General features: G+C 39.3%; 1 pseudogene; it reads right to left on the bottom strand.

Moving 5' to 3' along the window:
* Positions 1–15,822: 15,822 nt before the first annotated feature.
* Positions 15,823–15,922, bottom strand: LOC113276688 (annotated as a pseudogene).
* Between the last annotated feature and the right edge of the window lie 3,385 nt (positions 15,923–19,307).

Below are 19,307 nucleotides of genomic sequence, written 5' to 3'. Positions count from 1 at the left end.
TTGAATCTTCTCAGAATTATGATTTTGCAGAGCTCTGGATTGGAAACCCTAATTTTTGATCAATTGATGATTTATTGAAAATCAACCACAGAATGAAGGAGGGACCGTCTACATGGGATAACGAGTCGACCATGTAACGCCCAGATTCTCAAATGAGCAAAATACCAAAGTCTCTTGAAGACCAGTTGGTGAAAAGATGATTAAATGCTGGTTTAATCCTTTATTATAATGGTGTTCGTCTCAGCTTTTAGGTGATGAAACCTATCTATGAAGATATGAGGGACCGGCCAAGAGGGCATGAGACCGACCTTTGGTGGTCGTGGGACCAGCTGATAGTCGTTTGAGCAAACTCCAAGTTGTTTGAGAAGAGTTTGAACCCAATATGAGCAATTGAGCAAATTAGGTCAAAATTATTAAAACATGTGGGACCGAATATTTGCAAGCCCTAGGGCCGGCCTTGGTCGGTCAAGGAGACATGCCCGTGTCACCATAATGTCCATGACCCAGTCCTGAGAGTTTCAATATTTTCTTATGAGCGTTTGAGCAACATTTTGAGAAAATATGAAGGATTCAGGGTTTTGCTGAGACTGAGGAATCTTCATGAGATGATGAAAAATAATTAATAAAATAGGGGATTGTAAGGTGTGGGACCATCCACGGCTAGGGCATGGCCGGCCTGCTAGCAAGCTCGGTCCCTCAACACCTTTCCTAAATTTATGTAATTTTAAGTATTTTCCCTGATGTGAAGGAAATACCATGAAACTGAGGGATTTCATGAGGTTAGGGAATTTCCATGAGATTATGGAAATAATAATAATAAAATACTGAGGCATGAAGTGTGGGACCAGCTACGGCCAAGGCATGGCCGGCCGGCCAATGAACAAGGTCCCATGACACTTTCCCTAATTTTATATTATTTTCATGATTTTAGGGAAATATCATGAAATCAAGGAGTTTGTTGAAACTAGGGAATTTCCTTGAAGTGAAGGAGTTTCCATGAGATGAGGGAAACAAATAATATTAAAATAATAAAACAAGGGCGTGTAGGACCGGACAATGAGCCCGGTCCCGTGAGTTTTTCCCTAATTTTATGTAATTTTCATGAAATGAGGGAAATATCATGAAATCAGGGAATTTTTATGGGATGAGGGAAATAATAACAAAATAATAAGGAATCATGAGGTGTGGGACCGGCCATGGATAGGGCACGACAGGCCGGCTAGTAGGCCCGGTCCCGTGACACTTTTCCTAATTTTATTATTTCTTTGAAACGAGGAAACACCATGAGACTGGGGAGTTTCCTTGAGAAGAAGGAGATTTGCTCAAATGAAGGGATTTTCATGAGATCAGGGAAAAATAATAAAATATGATAAAATATATAAGTGGGCATGGGACTGGCCACGGCGTGACCGACCGGCCGGTGGGCCCAGTCTCCTAGCGCCTTTGCTAATATTTTATTATTATTATTTTTCTTCCTATTTTGCATAGGTTCATCGTTCCTTCGTGTTTCGGAATTCTCGTTCGTGCATTCGGGTACTCGTTTGTGCAAATTGTTGAGTACACTTGCACCATTTTGGTCGGGGCTTACTCGATAGCTGCTCAGATGCCCGTTCGTTGAATATTTATTACTAACCCATGGAATTCTGCTAGGAAAACCATGAATTGAAGTAATGAAATATTATGAAGAACATAGAATGTTTCCAAATATTCAACTACTGAATTTAAAAATTATAAATAATTAATTAATGGCTCTATACTAGCAGGCATGCTGTCTATGAGCATTAATTATCTGAGAATTGAGCGATATGAGCTTGTTGAAGTGTCATATTTTCTTTACATAGTCAGGGAAAACATTGTTACATCCTGAAGACGTTATTCCTCTATACTAGCAGGTAAATCGTCTAGGAGTCGTCTAATCTTTCGATTCTATATAGAAGCAATTACTAAAATTTCTCAGTATTTATGAGATACATCGTTGCCTCAGCTGAGAGATTGCACACCTGTGTATACTCTGAGAGATAGTATTCTCAGTCAGAGATTCATGCGGCATGAGCTTTCATGCTTCAATGAGAGACATGAGCCTCAATACTCACCTGATTGTTGGATCAGGAGCATTACAATTATGGTTTTACGATTTTAACCCTTGTTGAAAATCCACTATCTATATCAAGTCCCCTGCTTAGTGAGGGACAGTCATGTTCCTCAGTCATCACTGGATAGTGATTTTCTAATTATAGATGAAGTAAGTAACTGAACTTAGTCGTAAGATAAGATGTTACCGTATTTTCGATTGCGTGAGAAAAACATGGCTTGAACGAAGATCCCAGTGGCATGATAGAGCGTTGTCCAACGACTCTAAATTGATGTAGGCCCGCTGATTTAGTGATGGAACCTTGGTCGGTTTAGGATTCACGGGTCCGGGCTCAACAAAAGAAATCCTTGTGAAATTAGGTTTTGGAAACAAAATTTGATATAAAAGGAATTAATCTTCTCCCTTTTTTTGTTTCTTCACCACGACTGACCACCAGCTTGCTCCTCCATCTCCCTCACGTCAGAGCAGAGAATACGACAGAAAAATTTTCGTCGGAGCTCCGTCGCTGTCTGACCGGCGCTCCTACCGTCCGGCCAACTTCCGGCACCGACCAAGTAAAAAAAAATTCTTTTTTTCAGAAGTTTGGTGATTTGTTCATGCTAAAATCATATACATGTGCATACATTTAGTGTGAGTTTTGTAGAAAAATCCTTATTTTATTAAACGTATGCTCGTTCGATCGTTAGTTCAAGAGACTAGCAATAATCCCTAACTTGAGAGATTTTTCTTTTGAAATAGAACTGTCTCCAGTGATAAAATTTTGTTTATGAGCTTTCATGGAAACCAAAACCTTTATCTTAAAAGGTGTAAACTTTTCACAAAACCGAAATAAACCTTCGTTTCAAAGAAAGACGATCGTACGAAGGAAAAAAGATTTTTTTTTATCAAACCGTGGAGTATCCACAATTTTTTTTTTGATAAAATCACGTGAGCATGGGCTCACGTCAATTTTTTTATTTTATTTTTTACGTGAGTTAATCACGTTTATTTATATATATATATATATATATATATATTCGAAAATCAAAGCCCGACTTTGAGCAATATCAACTGCAAACAATTATTTATGATGAAATATTTGTTTAGTTTTCATAATCCGATGATTAATGCTCGCATAATGGAAGTGTTCATGATTTTATGAAAATCTGAGTTTTGCTCGTCTTTTGTTGATTCGAAGAAAGGAGCGAGTTTTGAAGTGTTAACTCTTATATCGCAAATACTACTATTAGTAGAATCATAAACAGGTAAGAGTTGAGAGTTACCATTTTGTAGATGCTTGAATGATCATTTTATCATCATATTGCATGATTCCATCATATTGTCGAAGTTTGCATCTTATATGATATGTACTGAAGTAGAACGTTTTGTACACATTACAGTTGCCTCGCAAGGATGTCTGACTCCCAAGATGATGCCTCCAGAGATGACACATGTATGGATGAGACTTCCGTTGGTGAAGAAGAAGAAGAAACACCTGGAATCAAAAACGTTCCAAATATAGATGATGCATTCTTCGCGGTTCAGCAGGGAGCTGAAAAACGCTTCAAAACTCCAGCATTCCGTCTTCTGATAAATCCCAGAGAGGTTGTTCAGAAAAATTGATGACTCCTCGAGCAGCCATTCGATTTTGTCTTGAACGAGGACTTTTTCTTGCGTCAATTATAGAATTCAAGCTTTCTCGATGACCTTTAGAAAAATTCTCTGGATGGGAGAGACACATGCTGGGTTTTCCTCGTGTTAGACCCATGTTGGATAATGCATAGGTGACCAGGGCTATCCAAACATCTGGAGACTTGTTCATTTTTCATGACGCGAGAGGTATTGTAGCTCTTCTTGCTCGTTGGTGCATTCCAATTCATACTTTCGTATGCAGATGGGGAGAGTTTACCATCACTTTGGAGGATGTAGTTGGTTTGTTGCATCTCCCAATCACGGGTAACTTTTCTGGAAATCTTTCAGCAGAGGAGACAGTAGTTTCCAACATCTTGACAGCCGAGATGGAGAGAATTATTAAAGCGTCTGGCAAAGGTTGTTATCCCCACTGGTTAACACACTTGTGGTCGAGAGATACCCCTCTTTATAGACCCGTAGATGGTGTGTTATCTATTGCTGCTTTCTTGTGTTTATGGCTGTCCAGGGACGTATTTGAAGATACCAGAACTTTGCTAAAGCCGTTTGTAATTCCTTTTGCCATTAAGATGGCTCAAGGTGAACAACTTCCCATAGGTAGTCTATTCTTGGGTTCTTTGTACTCTAACCCAGCTCATTGGTTATAGACTCCAGCGTTTCGAATGGCTTTGTGAAGATTGAATGCTAAGACAATACGATGTTTCTCCAAGCCTTGATGTGGGAACTCTTCAAGAATTATGCACATATTCCTCGTAATACCTTACAAGAACTGAATGCTGCTGATGCTCGCCGTATTTTTCCTGAGAAGGACAATGTCAGGATTATGCGATGGTCTACAAAGCAACCTCAACCCAAGACACGTCTCATTGATGTGTTAGACAATGAATCTGAGTTTAATTTTCTCCCCTGGGTGTCAATTCCTTCTTATGTTTCTCAGTTGTCAACCTTCAATACTGAATAAAGCATGACTTTGAGATCTGGTGCTGACTTGAGTGATGGAGAGAGATCCTTCATGTTGAATTGTACTCCGGGTCATTTGATATCAACAATGTATGGAGATTTTTCAGTAGAAGAATACAACATCAATAGAGAAGCTCGTAAGATGGGTATGGATCAATGTGTTCCAACTTTTCGAAGGAGGAAACCATCAGTGGAACAACTTAAGACCTGTTTAGATCGCACACATGTGGAAGGAAGCTCTTACTGGTTCCCTTGTTCTAAACGAATTTCATATGTAACTCCAGGTTACATAGATTTCTTGGATCAACAGCTTGAGTGTTTACACGATTTCGTAATGGTTGGCCAACCTTTAGTAAAAGAGCCTCCTTCTGCTGAGATGATTGCTTCTCGACCAAGATTGAAACATATCTCTGGTGGAGACAAACGAAAGACATCTCCAGGGTGTTCATCGGTATGTATAGTTTGCGTAATCTTCCTAAAATTAAAATAATTGTCTTTTGATTATTGCATCAATTTCTTTTTGAAGGACGGTCGTACTGTGAGACCTCGAATTGAAGTAAATTCTCAGAAGCAGAAACAGTTGTTCACGGTGGAGAGGGAAGGAACAAGAATTGCAAGTTGTTTCCTAACACCATAAAGTCCCCAGTTGTTTCTTTGATGAGTCGTCAATAATTTTTCCACCGTGAACCTTTCCTATCCGTGTTATTAGGATCATAAAACCAATATTCGATATTTGGTTACATAATTTTGCTCCATCAAGTATTGACGACCTTCAATTCTCTGCTGCTGGGAAAACGGTTTCTGACTTGAGTGCTGAAGAAGAGAATGACATGAGTACTTCTTCATATAATCAAACATGATGCTTCGTAGATAAATGTAAATTGTTTCAGAATATATCCAGGAGGATGTCTCCATGGAAGTGGAGAGTACTGATGCTCGTTCATCTTCGGAGGATGGAGATAAAGAAAATTCCCAGGGTTCAAAATTGAATGGAAGTAATGATACTCTTGATACTGACACGGGCAATTCTGATTCCTTGAACGTTTCAGAGACCGCCCAAGTAAGTATTTCCTTTGAATTTTATCGATAAAAGCATAAAATTGTTAATTTATGAATGAATGAATGAGAATCCATGTGAATACACGAAAACTTTGCCGAAATACGTCACCAGAAAATTTAAAACTCAGTCTTTCAGCAAAAACGCCATAAAATATTCGTATGATGTCAGATTTTCGCGATCTATCCATGTATCTTCATGCCCAGAAAATTTCCCATATTTATCGAAGAAGCTTTTGAGGTTTTGAGCACATTTAGGGGTCGAAATCAGCGAAAAACTTCCTGGAGACTTTCAGAAATTTCTCAGCCGGTGTGTAGTTCGATGGTTGGACACATCTTTTCACTCTCTCATCCAGTAGCTATGAAATTTTGATATGTTGTAAAGAACATCCATACGAAGAGAATGGTATATAGCTAAACTTTAAATTCTGCAGAAATTACTTCCAGTTCGTCATCTTATGCAGGGCAGTGTGAATCTTTTCAGACGAGTTTGTTTCCAAAACGTGTTTTATGACTTCCACGTTATTTGCTCGTGTATTAAATGCATAATGATGAACTTTGATGATGTTAGACCACTTGTATTATGTATTTTATGATTCCATTTGGTTTCCATGTTTATATTGCTCTAATCTCATGTAATCTTCGTATTAGGTACTAAATGCCGAAGTTGAGAATAATGGAACGAATAATGATGATTCGAACAACCCTGTGGTTATTGATAAAGGCAAAACCACCCCTGAACTTCAAGTCCATGAGGGGATTGCTACCGAAACCATTAAGGATACTGAGACTTCAATTTTTGTTGCTCCAGTGGCGGAAGAAGCCGAACCACGAGTGGAAGAAACTGAAGAAACTATCGCCCTGACCGTAGAAGTTGCTCCAGTAATTGAGAATCGTATAGTGGTACATGAATACCCGAGTGAAGGGGTTGATTTTGATCCTTCATTTGATGCATCACTCCCATACCACGAACTAGTTGGTGGATTCAGCGTCCCTGTTGGATATACCGACTTGTACGAGAAAATATGGAGGAAATTTGGTCACATCATCGTCACCAGGATCCCAAGCGTGCTTATTATTTAACCATGAAAGTAAATGTTATCTTGCGTGTTATAAGTGATATATGCGCCAGGGCCAGAAATACTGTTACTCCAGATGTATTCTTTGATTGGGAGTTCAACTTGAAGAATTCTGAGAGATTTGGCTTCAACGTTAAATGGCTTCGTAAGAAGATAGATGCTATCAAGGATTCATGCGAGAACAACATACCATTTCCCAATGATGTTGTGAAGGAGAAGGAAGACAAGATTGCTAGGCTGACTGAGGAGTTGAACACGGAGAAGGCGTCTTTGCGAGACTTGAAGGATGCAGAGGAGCGAAAATATTTCTTTGCTGATTTTCTTTAATTTATTTTTCATAATCTCTTGAACTTCTGAACTTATGAGAGATGTGAGATTTTATTTCTTGGTTTTGGATAAGTAGATGATTGAGGATTTTCTTTGGATTTGATAGAGATTTTCTTTAAGTAAACTGAACTGAACTTTGATAAATTGCTGAATTCAAATACTGAATGCAAGTATTGCAAACATTTTGTAGGAATTGAAATAAAATGAAAGAAAATCCTAAGTTCCAAATCCAGACATCATGAATGTTCAAACGTTCAATAACTCAAATATCCAATGATCTCAGGCGTCAAATGCTTTGAGCCAACTCTCGTGTATCACTGGCACGATGCTTCCATCCATGTTGATTAGCCTGTAGTATCCTCCAGCTATGGATTTAGCAACCATAAGAGGTCCTTCCCAATTAGAGTTCCTTGCGGAATGAAGGTTGCGCTTAGCTGCTTTAAGAACTAAATCTCCTTCATGAAATTTGTTAGGCTTGATCGTTCGCGCCTTGAATATATTCTGTTGATTCGAAATTCCTCGTGCGATGGGATTTGATGGCTGTGGCACATAGGGACGCTCATGCAAAGGGGAGTATCCAGAGTACCGTCTGTCGTGCTGAGCCATGTCTTCAACAATAAACCTTCTGATGGAGTGCTCAATTTGGAAAGGCTCCGTGTTCAACCATTTGGTGTAATATTGCTGAGATGAGGTCATCCATTCATAGAATTTTGCAATAGCTAAGTTTTTGGTAGGACGAAGCCCTCGGACCCAAGCAGTATAGTTAAAAACTGACAAAATGGACGCATTAGGAGGAATAAGACTTGCCTGAGCGCGAAACCTTTTGACGAAAGCATTTGCACTTTCTTCCGGCTTTTGTGTCAGTTCCATTAAAGCTTTGACATGCTCAAATGGTGGAGCATCTTCTGTTTCTTCCGAATCAGAGCTTTCTTCAACGGTGAAATGTGCGATTGAAGGTGTTGGAGTTACCTTTCCATCATGAATTTACGTACGTCCAAGGATCATATCATATTCTATATCTTCCCGGATTATGTAAAATTTGATCTCTATCCAGGTTGAGCCCACCTTTATCTTGAGAGTAATGTAGCCATAAGCGTCTCTGGGCGTCCCTTCATGATCCATAATTGAGGTTGGAGCATGGATGGCTTCACGTCGAGTGATACCCGCAACTATGAGAGTTTTTAGAGGGATAACATCGACAGTAGTGCCGACATCAATCAACGCTCGATTGAACTCATTTTCTTTGAGATCGACTGTGGTGAGAAGTCCCCAGTCATACATTTCTTTGTCCGTTACTGAAGACTCAGGGAGCATCTCCTGGATCACCAAACGCTTTCCTGACAAGATGTGGTTTAGTGCAGCAAACATGACTTTCCTTTGAGCCTTTGATAGGTACAACAATTCACAGGCATGTTCAATTAAGGATTGAACTACTTCCTTGACAGGTGGTTCAGAGAGAGTGAAAGTTCTGAATGGGAGGGGGTATCTGTGTACTCCCTAAGTCCCCAATTTAATCTCTCCTGATTCAACCTTTTCCCTGAATATGTATTTCAAAACTCTGCAGTCACTTGTGGGATGATTGACGAATCTGTGGAAGCGGAAAACGAGGACTTTCCATGTCCTCTTCAGTTGGTTCTTTCTTGACATATGGAAACTTGATTGCACCATCTTGGATCCAGACATCCAGGAGTTCGATCACCTCTTCAATGGAAAAGGGGAAGTCAGGTGCTTCTTGATTAGTTCATGTGCGTTGGTCAGGGTCTTGTGCATCTTGCTTATCCTTCCTTTGTGTTTTTGGAGGAGCTGAGGTATGCTTGCGTGGCTCGGCTTTCTGTTTGCTCCATTCTGCGATAACATTTGTGGAGGGTTGGAGATTCTACTGCTTGTTTATTAAACGTTTTCTACCTCGATTTTCTCGTGGTTCTTCAGTTTTTGTAGCCTTAGCCCTTTCTAGTAAAGCGGATGCGGTATTTGCCGATCTCTTAGCTTCTTCATGAAGTTCTGAAAAGGTCTGGAAGCGTAGATTTTCCAGTAAATTTCTGTAGACCGGTATCATTCCATTGATGCACAAGTCCACAAGTTGCTACTCCGTGACATTTCGATCATGACAATCCAGGGTTTGAACCCTAAACCTTTTCACATAATCATTTGGATGTTCGTTGCTTCTTTGAAACATCCTTCCGAGGTCAGAGAGAGTGATTTGCTCTGAAACGAAGAAATATTTTATGTAGAAAGCATTAATCATTTCTCCCCAACTTTTGATAGTTCCTGGTGCGATGTTGTTGTACCAGGTGTATGCTCTGCCTTTCAAAGATTTTGAAAATTCCTTGAGGCGGACAACATGGTTACGTTTATGTTCACCCAAAGCTTCCAGAAACCAAGAAACATGTTCTCGAGCATTCCATGTTCCATCATAAAGGGTGAACGTTGGAGAAACATAACCTTTTGGCAGAGGAATCCTTTGTGTAGCGACAGGGTATGGGGGTTGGTGACGGTGAACAGAAGAGGACGTCTTATCATTTACATGATCTTCCAAGAGGCGCTCCAAGTCTTCACGGGTGATGAAACTAGTCGGTTCCTTCGATTCTGCAGCTTTAACTTTAGGAACCTCCTCCCCATCTACTTTATGGATCGGAGTGACTTCAGGATCAGCGTCCGAAGTTGTTTCTTTAGCTTTTCCTTTCTACTGAGTTTTTTCTGACACCTTGTCTGTAACAGTCTTGAGATAATTGAATAATTCCTTCTGAGTGGCATCCATATCAGTCTGATTCTTAGAAAGAGTTTCCTGCACTTTCATGAGATCACCTATGGTAGGCGTATTTTCTCTAACTTCCTCAGGATTCCGTCCAAAGAGAGGATGATTTCCAGCGTTGGGCTGAGGAGGAGTAACGTCGCCACCATTGTCAGAAGCAGAAATAGTTTCTGGAATACCATCCTTGTTATTGTTGCTAGTGCTAATGTCATTTGCATTCGTAACTAACCCAGACCTAAGACCAGCCATCTTGTGAAAATATGAGATTGAAACCGAGAGAATGATTTTCCACTGTGGTCGTCAATCTGTAGATGGGGGAAAACGATTTGCTGGTATTTACGGAATTGAGGAGATGACCGTGCGGAGGAGACTCCTTGAACCGAGCAAATGCTTAACCTCACACAGATGCACTGCAAGAAGGGAGTGCTTTAAGTTTGAGAGATCAATCTGTAGGACTCCGGCCTAAACCAAGACAATGACCATTCCAGAGTCAATTCGGTCACAAGAGAGGATGGGTTGATCTGTAGGAGGGAAGATTAGAAATGTGTGAGATCAATGGTGATCAAAGATTGTGAGTGTGTTGTGTATTCTGTGTAAAGAAAATAAAATAAGTTCTGATTGATTGAACGCTGAGTTCTTAATCTCTTGTTTGTCTGCTTGACGAGAGATTGTCCGTTGTTTCAATCATGGTTCAGAGACTTATTTATATTGCTAGAATTGTAAACACCTTGATCCCAAGAAGTGTGACAGTTGTTGGAGTCAAAGAGTGGGGAAGAGGAAATCGTGTTAAAACCAGTTGCTCATCGTGCGGAGACTTGGTTGATTTTCTACCCACTACTTTGCTAACTCCTCCTGCTCACATTCTCGTCATGTGTATGAACACACGTGCCGTAGACCGTCATACCAAAATCCTATTTAATATCCCCCATGTGACACGATTTATGTCTCGTGATTGTGGAGTCAGTTGCTGACTTTATAGAACGATGAGTCCTTGTATTGCTGAGTCGAACGTGATTTGCAAATGTTCTGAGACTCATGAATTGAACATGTATGTTAAGACAAAGGTATCGGATAAATGTTGATAACTTAAGGTGAGAAAATGCTGCTGAATCGTTGAATATTAATAGTTGAACCAATATTCCTTAGTCTGAGCAAATATTTCTAGTCTGATCAAATGTTGCTCGTTTGATGAATTGTTGGTATCAGGATCAAATGAAATTGTTAATTTAAGATGCTGACATCCGAGCGTAATTATTAAAGTGTTGATCACGGGATCAACGTAAAATTATTAGTGTTTGAATCTGCTCAGAATTATGCTTTTGCAGAGCTCTGGATTCGAAACCCTAATTTTTGACCAATTGATGATTTATTGAAAATCAACCACAGAGTGAAGGAGGGACCGGCTACACAGGATGACGAGTCGACCATATAACACGCAGATTCTCAAATGAGCAAAATACCAAAGTCTCTTGAAGACCAGTTGGTGAAAAGATGATTAAATGCTGGTTTAATCCTTTATTAAAATGGTGCTCGTCTCATCTTTAGGTGATGAAACCTAATTATGAAGTGATGAGGGACCGTCCAAGAGGGAATGAGACCGACCCTTGGTGGTCGTGGAACCAGCTGATAGTCGTTTGAGCAAACTCCAAGTTGTTTGAGAAGAGTTTTGACCCAATATGAGCAATTGAGCAAATTAGGTCAAAATTATTAAAACATGTGGGACCTGATATTTGCAAGCCCTAGGGACATCCTTGGTCGGTCAAGGAGACATGCCCGCGTCACCATAATGTCCGTGTCTCAGTCCTGAGAGTTTCGATATTTTCTGATGCGCGTTTGAGCAACATTTTGAGAAAATATGGAGGATCCAGGGTTTTGTTGAGACTGAGGAATCTTCATGAGATGATGAAAAATAATTAATAAAATAGGGGATTGTAAGGTGTGGGACCGGCCACGGCTAGGGCATGGCCGTCCGTCCAATGAGCCCGGTCCCGTGAGTTTTTCCCTAATTTTATGTAATTTTCATGAGTTGAGGGAAATATCATGAAATCAGGGAATTTTCATGGGATGAGTAAAATAATAACAAAATAATAAGGAATCATGAGGTGTGGGACCGGCCACGGCTAGGGCACGGCTGGCCGGCTGGTAGGCCCGGTCCCATGACACTTTTCCTAATTTTATTATTTCTTTGATACGAGGAAACACCATGAGACTGGTGAGTTTCCTTGAGACGAAGGAGATTTGCTCAAATGAAGGGATTTTCATGAGATCAGGAAAAAATAATAAAATATATAATTGGGCGTGGGACTGGCCACGGCGTGACCGACCGGACGGTGGGCCCAGTCCCCTAGCGCCTTTGCTAATATTTTATTATTATTATTATTTTTCTTCCTATTTTGCATAGGTTCATCGTTCCTTCGTGTTTTGGAATTCTCGTTCGTGCATTCGGGTACTCGTTTGTGCATTATTGTTGAGTACACTTGCACCATTTTGGTCGGGGCTTACTCGATAGCTGCTCAGATGCCCGTTCGTTGAATATTTATTACTAACCCATGGAATTCTGATGGGAAAACCATGAATTGAAGTAATGAAATATTATGAAGAACATAGAATGTCTCCAAATATTCAGCTAATGAATTTAAAGATTATAAATAATTAACTGATGGCTCTATACTAGCAGAATGCTGTCTAAGAGCATTAATTATCTGAGAATTGAGCGATATGAGCTTGTTGAAGCGTCATATTTTCTTTACATAGTCAGGAAAAACATTGTTACATCCTGAAGACGTTATTGCTCTATACTAGCAGGTAAGTCGTCTAGCAGTCGTTCTAATCTTTCGATTCTATATAGAAGCAATTACTGAAATTGCTCAGTATTTATGAGAAACGTTGTTGCCTCAGCTGAGAGACTACACATCTGTGTATACTCTGAGAGATAGTATTCTCAGTCAGAGATTCATGCGGCATGATCTTTCATGCTTCGATGAGATACATGGGCCTCAATACTCATCTGATTTCTGGATCAGGAGCATTACAATTATGATTTTACGATTTTAACCCTCGTTGAAAATCCACCATCTACAAAATGGTTCTGTTATCAATGATCTCCATCTCGCAGACGGTTTAATAGTTTTAATTGATGACACGGAGGATCAGATCTCGATTTTGAAGTATATTTTGTTTGCTTTTCAACTTGTTTCTGGTTTAAAGGTTAATCTCATTAAAAGGCGGTGTGGTTGGTATAGGGGATAACCATAATGGACTTTCTTGTGCTGATTCTTTCTGTTGTCAGTTAGTTGAGTTTCCCATCAATTATCTTGGAATCCCTCATGGCAGTAAATTAAAATCCAAATCTGTTTGGGGCGTGTTGATTCATAGATGCCGCCAGAAGCTAAGCATTTGGAGAAGAAGATACCTTTCTAAAGGTCAGCGTCTTATCATGATAATTAGTGTTCTTGCGGCTATCCACTCTATTATTTTTCTCTGTTTTGAAATGTCGATGACAGTGGTGAAGGAAATAGAGAAAATAATGCAAAATTTTCTTTGGATGAGAGAAATAGGCTCTTTGGCGACAGATTATTTATGCAAAATTTGGAGGTAATCCTGATTCTTTTTTTCCTAATGCTTCTAAAAAAAATCTGTGGGACGGAATTCTTAAATCAATGGATTATGTTAAGCAAGCACGTCTCTTACAGTGCATAATGGTAGGAGCATTCACGTTTGGTCTGATAAGTGGATTGGTGAAATTAGTCTTAAGGTTAGTTACCAATTAATCTATAAACTATCAAGGTGTAAGTCTTCCTCTGTTAAAGATATGCTTACTACTCAAGGATCTTGGAATTTTTAATTTCAAAAGGAATTTGAATGAAGCTGAAATTTGGTGAAGTGCCTCATCTTATTCAATTATTATAGAGTTTTGCTACTAAAATCCACAATTGTTTAGAAAATGATGTTGGAAGGTGGTGTTTTGGTCAAGATTTTTATGTAGGTAACTGTTGCAGTTCTATGGATGTGGATGGGTTCATTACATTTCCGTATAAACAGGTATGGAACACAAAAATTCCTTTGAAAGTCTTTTTTCTTGTATAAACTTTATGTCATCAAGGAGATCTAAACTCATATCAGTGCATTTTGTGTGATGATGGTCAAGAAACTGAAAGCCATATTTTTTTTCATTGTGATGAGACTAGGAAGGTTTTGAGATACTTCCTTAATAGTTTTGGAGTAAGTTGGGTTTTCTCAGAAAGTATTAAAGCTAAAATTTGGGAATGGCCAAATAAGAAGAGTAACAATATGGTGAAGAAAATTTGGGGTATCTTGTCTTTTGCAATTTGATGGACATGCGCACAACGATATGTTTGAAACTAGAATAAAAGCATTAATCAACTAATTATTTATGTGAAGTGTACGTTGTTTAATTGGAGCATCCATTCTAAGCTTTTTGGGAATTACTCTGGGTACTTTTATTTGTAATTGGGAAGCTTGGAGCTAAAGATTAAAGCAAAAAGAACTGAAAAGAAGACAATTTTATTTTAGAAAATTTTAGTTTAGGGTTTGTTTATTTTATTTTATTTAAAAAAAAAACGGTATTAGGGTTTATTATTTTTGTAATTTTTTTTTAATGGACTTTTGGACTTTGGGACATTATTTTTTTTATTACCCTACGGAAGGGTACTTTAAATATAAATTGTTTGCAGAGAAGGAGGACAATTACGATATTTTCTCTGCACCTTGGGTTCGTACACTAGACATCGGAGTCAGTGGACCGAGTCGACTACAACCGATTCATCCCCCGTCTGGAACGGGAGGTAAGATTCTAAACACTCGCGAATCCCCTGTCAGCGATTTACTGGACTCCTTCGTATGCATATATGTTGAGGACTGAATACGGACATTTATTTTTCTAGTAAAGGGCAAGGCCTGGCCATACAAGATAAGGGTTCGGATTTCATCACCGTTCTCTTCTTGCCCGCTTTAGGAACACGTAACCTACGCGAACCTAAGCCTAAAATTTTGACTAGAACGAGACCGATAGGGTAACGAGCTTAACAGGAAAGTCATTCGAAAAATATTGGTTACTCTTTTAAGCATACTTCGAAGTTCTTGACGGTTTCTGTAAGTTGAATGCGTGACTGCGCCGCCTTGTAATACCGGTGAGGCCTTGGGTATCAAAGCTCCACCGAGCTTCCCTCGCCTCTATTCAACTTACGTTAACTCGGATTGATTCCAGAGGGGTTTGCTTAAATTGTAACGAATTCCCGTTCGAAGGATTAGAAGCTGGTCTAGAAACAATCTAAGTGGAGCCATCATGCTTTTTGTTTGCTAGAAATCAATAGGTTTGATTTGGTTGAGTTGGCCTTGTCTGTGTTTGCTTACCCTTCCAATTTAGCAAATTCTATTGTATGCCAGAACGTAAAAGAGACGCACTAGGTATATTTGTTAAAGAGAAACCTAGTAGTTCGAAGCGTCTCGATTACCTTAATATAGAAAGTCCGACTTTTGAAGAGTCTGTTTTTGAACGTCCTTTGACTGAGGAGAGAATCCATGTTGCTCCGATAGCGCCAGAAATGGCAACTTTGAAAGCTTTGTTGAATCCAACTAGGACTACCCGTCCTTCGTGTATTAAGTTAGCTGAACGGAGGCACCCTATGAACTGAAACCTGGGACCTTACATATGCTCACAATCTTTTTAGGGAAAGAAAATGAAAACCCTTATTACCATGTTAAGGATTTTGAGGAAATTTGTAGTACTCTAAGAATTAGAGGCTTAGATGATGATGCTTTGAAACTTAGGTTATTCCCATTTTCCCTGAAAGATAAGGCCAAGTCGTGGTTGTATAGTTTGGACTCCGAGTCAATTGAGACATATGAACAACTTACATCTGCCTTTTTCAATAAGTTTTCCCCTAGGCACAAAACATCGTCTATTAAGACGCAAATATGCACATTTTCACAACAAGAGGGAGAATCTTTATATAGGTATTTGGAAAGGTTCAATGATTTATTATCCCAGTGTCCTCATCATGGTTTAGAAAAGGTTAGGCTAGTTCAGATCCTTTATGAGGGTTTAGATTATTCCACAACGACCATGGTTGAGTCTCTATGCACTGGTGGATTTGAAAAAAACTGTTGATGCGGCGATGGAATTTTTTAATGAAATCGCCGAAAAAACCCAGCAATGGGAAAATAGTAGGGCACCCCAGAAAAAATTCTTTTAAGTAGAGGAAACGTTAATAGGGTAGAAGGAGGCTATGAATCAGATGCCAAAATTGCTGCTATAGCAAAAAGGTTAGAAGCCTTAGAAGTGGGCCAGACTAGTTAGAGTGGAGCCTTTTTGGGAAGGCCAGAATATTGAAGAGCAGGCCAATGCTCTTTATAATAACACTAGATTTGATAACCGTCAAAAGATTGACCCATATTCAGAAACCTATAATCCTGGTTGGAGAAACCATCCGAACCTTTCGTGGTCTAAGGGCCAAAGTCAAGGTCAGTTTAGTAATTCTAATATCCCCCAGGTTTTGGCTATACTAAGAATCCTTCAGGACTAGCTCAGTTTCAGAATCAGTCAGATAAGAAAATCCTAAGTTTAGAGGAATCTCTCGCCTTGTTAACTCAGCAAACTGCAAAATTTCAGTTATCCGTAGAACAGAGTCTACAAGCTAGTAACAGGATAGGACAAGAAAATAGTCAGGCTATTTCCGAGTTAAAAACCCAGGTTGGTCTGATAAGTGATTCTTTGAGAGAAAAAGGTAAGTTTCCTAGTCAAACACAACCCAACCCTAGAGGAGTTCATGAATTAGGTGCAAAACCATCGAATCAATTGAATGCTGTTAGAACCCTTAGAAGTGGTAGAGTTGTAGACAATAAGGTAACCATGCCCGATAGTGAACATTGTAGTTCACCCCTCAGGATCTCACCTCTCAGGACCAGTAGCTGAAGAGACTGATAAAGTTTTGATGATGTGAATTCGGTTCCTGAAAGGTCTGATTTTAGGCCTAGAGCCCCATTTCCTCAGCTATTAGTACCAACAAAGAAGGAATCGAACTTTAATGACATAGTGGAGGTTTTTAAGCAAGTTACCATAACCTTCCCTTATTAGATGCAATTAGGAAAATTCCTGCTTATGCCAAGTTCCTTAAGGATATGTGTACGCGAAAGCGAAAACTTAGCGTCCATAAGAAAGCCTTTTTAGCTAGTCACGTAAGTTCAATCATTCAGAACACCACAACTCCAAAGTACAAAGACCCAGGTTCTCCTACCATTGCTTGCACAATAGGTAACTTCCGGGTAGAAAAAGATTTACTTGACTTAGGAGCCAGTGTGAACTTACTCCATTCCATGTATACTTACAGCTAGGACTTGGTGAAATGAAACCTACTCAGATGACACTGCAGTTAGCTGATAGGTCTGTTAAAATCCCTCGAGGTGTTATCGAGGATGTTCTTATTGAGGTCGACAAGTTTATTTATCCAGTGGATTTCGTGGTCCTAGATACCCAACCTGTCCCTGACCAGAGAACCAATACCTGTGATTTTAGGTCGCCCATTTTTAGCTACGTCTAATGCGATCATTAACTGTCGAAATGGTGTGATGAGTTTATCTTTTGGTAATATGACTATGGAGATGAACATTTTTAATGTCAGTAAGAAACCTCATGAGCTAGATGACACATGTGTTGAGGAGGTGAACATGATAGAAGCCTTAGTTCAGAGTCATTACCAAACATCTTGTCTGAAGACCCATTAGAAAGTTGTCTATCCCATTTTGGTTTAGATTTTGACGACGATAGCACTATTGAACAGGTGAATGCTCTATTAGATTCTACCCCTGTGTTAGACACTGATAGATGGAAAGCTAGGTTCGAACCGTTACCAGTTTCTGAGACTACCCTAATTCCTTCTTTAGAAGAGCCCCCAAAGTTGGACCTTAAACCACTACCCGATACTCTAAAGTTGTGTTTTTAGGCCCATCTGAGACTTTACCTGTGATTGTAGCTTCCAATTTGGATAGTGATCAGGAAAGTAGGCTAGTAAATGTACTTCAAGACAATAAGGAAGCTTTAGGTGGACTATAGCAGACATTAAGGGTATAAGTCCTACTGTGTGTATGCATCAGATTCATTTAGAGGAAGACTCCAAACCTTCTAGGGAGATGCAACGTCGACTGAACCCTAACATGAAAGAGGTAGTTCGAAAATAGGTGCTTAAGTTGTTAGATGCGGGTATTATTTACCCAATTTCAGACAGTAAGTGGGTCAGCCCTGTTCAGGTTGTCCCCAAGAAATCAGGTATCACTGTAGTCCAGAATGATAATAATGAATTAATCCCAACCCGAGTGACCACGGGATGGCGTGTGTGTATTGACTATAGGAAATTGAACAAGGTCACAAGGAAGGATCACTTTCCCCTTCCTTTTATCGACCAAATGCTAGAGAGATTAGCTAGACATAGTCACTATTGCTTCTTAGATGGCTACTCCGGTTATAATCAGATCGTTATTGCCCCAGAAGACCAAGAGAAAACTACTTTTGCATGTCTGTTATAGTTTTTCGATTGCGGTAAATAAGAGTTCGATGCTCGGATTTGAAAAGATTTTTAAAACAAAAATATATACACAATATTTGTCACAGGATCAAGAGATATTGGGACTCAGGATTTCACCAATTCTTATACTCATGCGATTCAATTATTAATTCTAGACAATTAAAGCTTATACTGATAACAAATATCGACTCTTACTTTGCCAAAAATAGATTTTGTAAGTATTATATGTAAATCATAAGCATGATGCATCAAGAATCTCATGGATTAAGCATACATCATCAGAAAAAATCACAAATAATCAATAAAAATCATAATTCCATTCATAATAGTGCGAATAGTCATAAAAGAATTAAATAAAAATTACTCATGCATAAAGAATGGTTTCTTCCATCATCCCAGCATTGGGGTTTAGCTATTCATATTAATCATACACTCAAAATATTAATTCAAAGATCAAAGTGTGATTAAAAGAGTCAAAAGTTATAAAACAGTGGTTCTGTGACCAACAAAATACATCCAGAAAGAAACGATACCAGGGAGCTGCAGTAAAACAACGACACTCCGCTGCTGCTGTTGACGCTGCAGAAAATAAGGCTGCTCTGTGCAGTCCGTTCTTCGTGTTCTTCAAGGTCCTCTAATGGCAGCAGCAGCAGCAGGTGTGAATTGTTGTTAATCCTTCTTCTTCGCTCCTCTACGTCCCAAACCTTCCCCAAACTCTTGATAACCTTTCTAAGACTCGAAGCAACCTCTTTTATACACAACAGGACCAACAAATCTTCACGAAACCTTTTGGTTTATCTCTTTTTTTCTTTGCCAGCAAGTCACGATAATTTTCTGTGTGCGGCTTCTGTTGATTACGTAATCTTCCCAAA

Source organism: Papaver somniferum, chromosome 4 (assembly GCF_003573695.1).
Source record: "Papaver somniferum cultivar HN1 chromosome 4, ASM357369v1, whole genome shotgun sequence".
NCBI lineage: Eukaryota > Viridiplantae > Streptophyta > Magnoliopsida > Ranunculales > Papaveraceae > Papaver > Papaver somniferum.
This window is presented reverse-complemented; position numbering and strand designations above follow the sequence as displayed.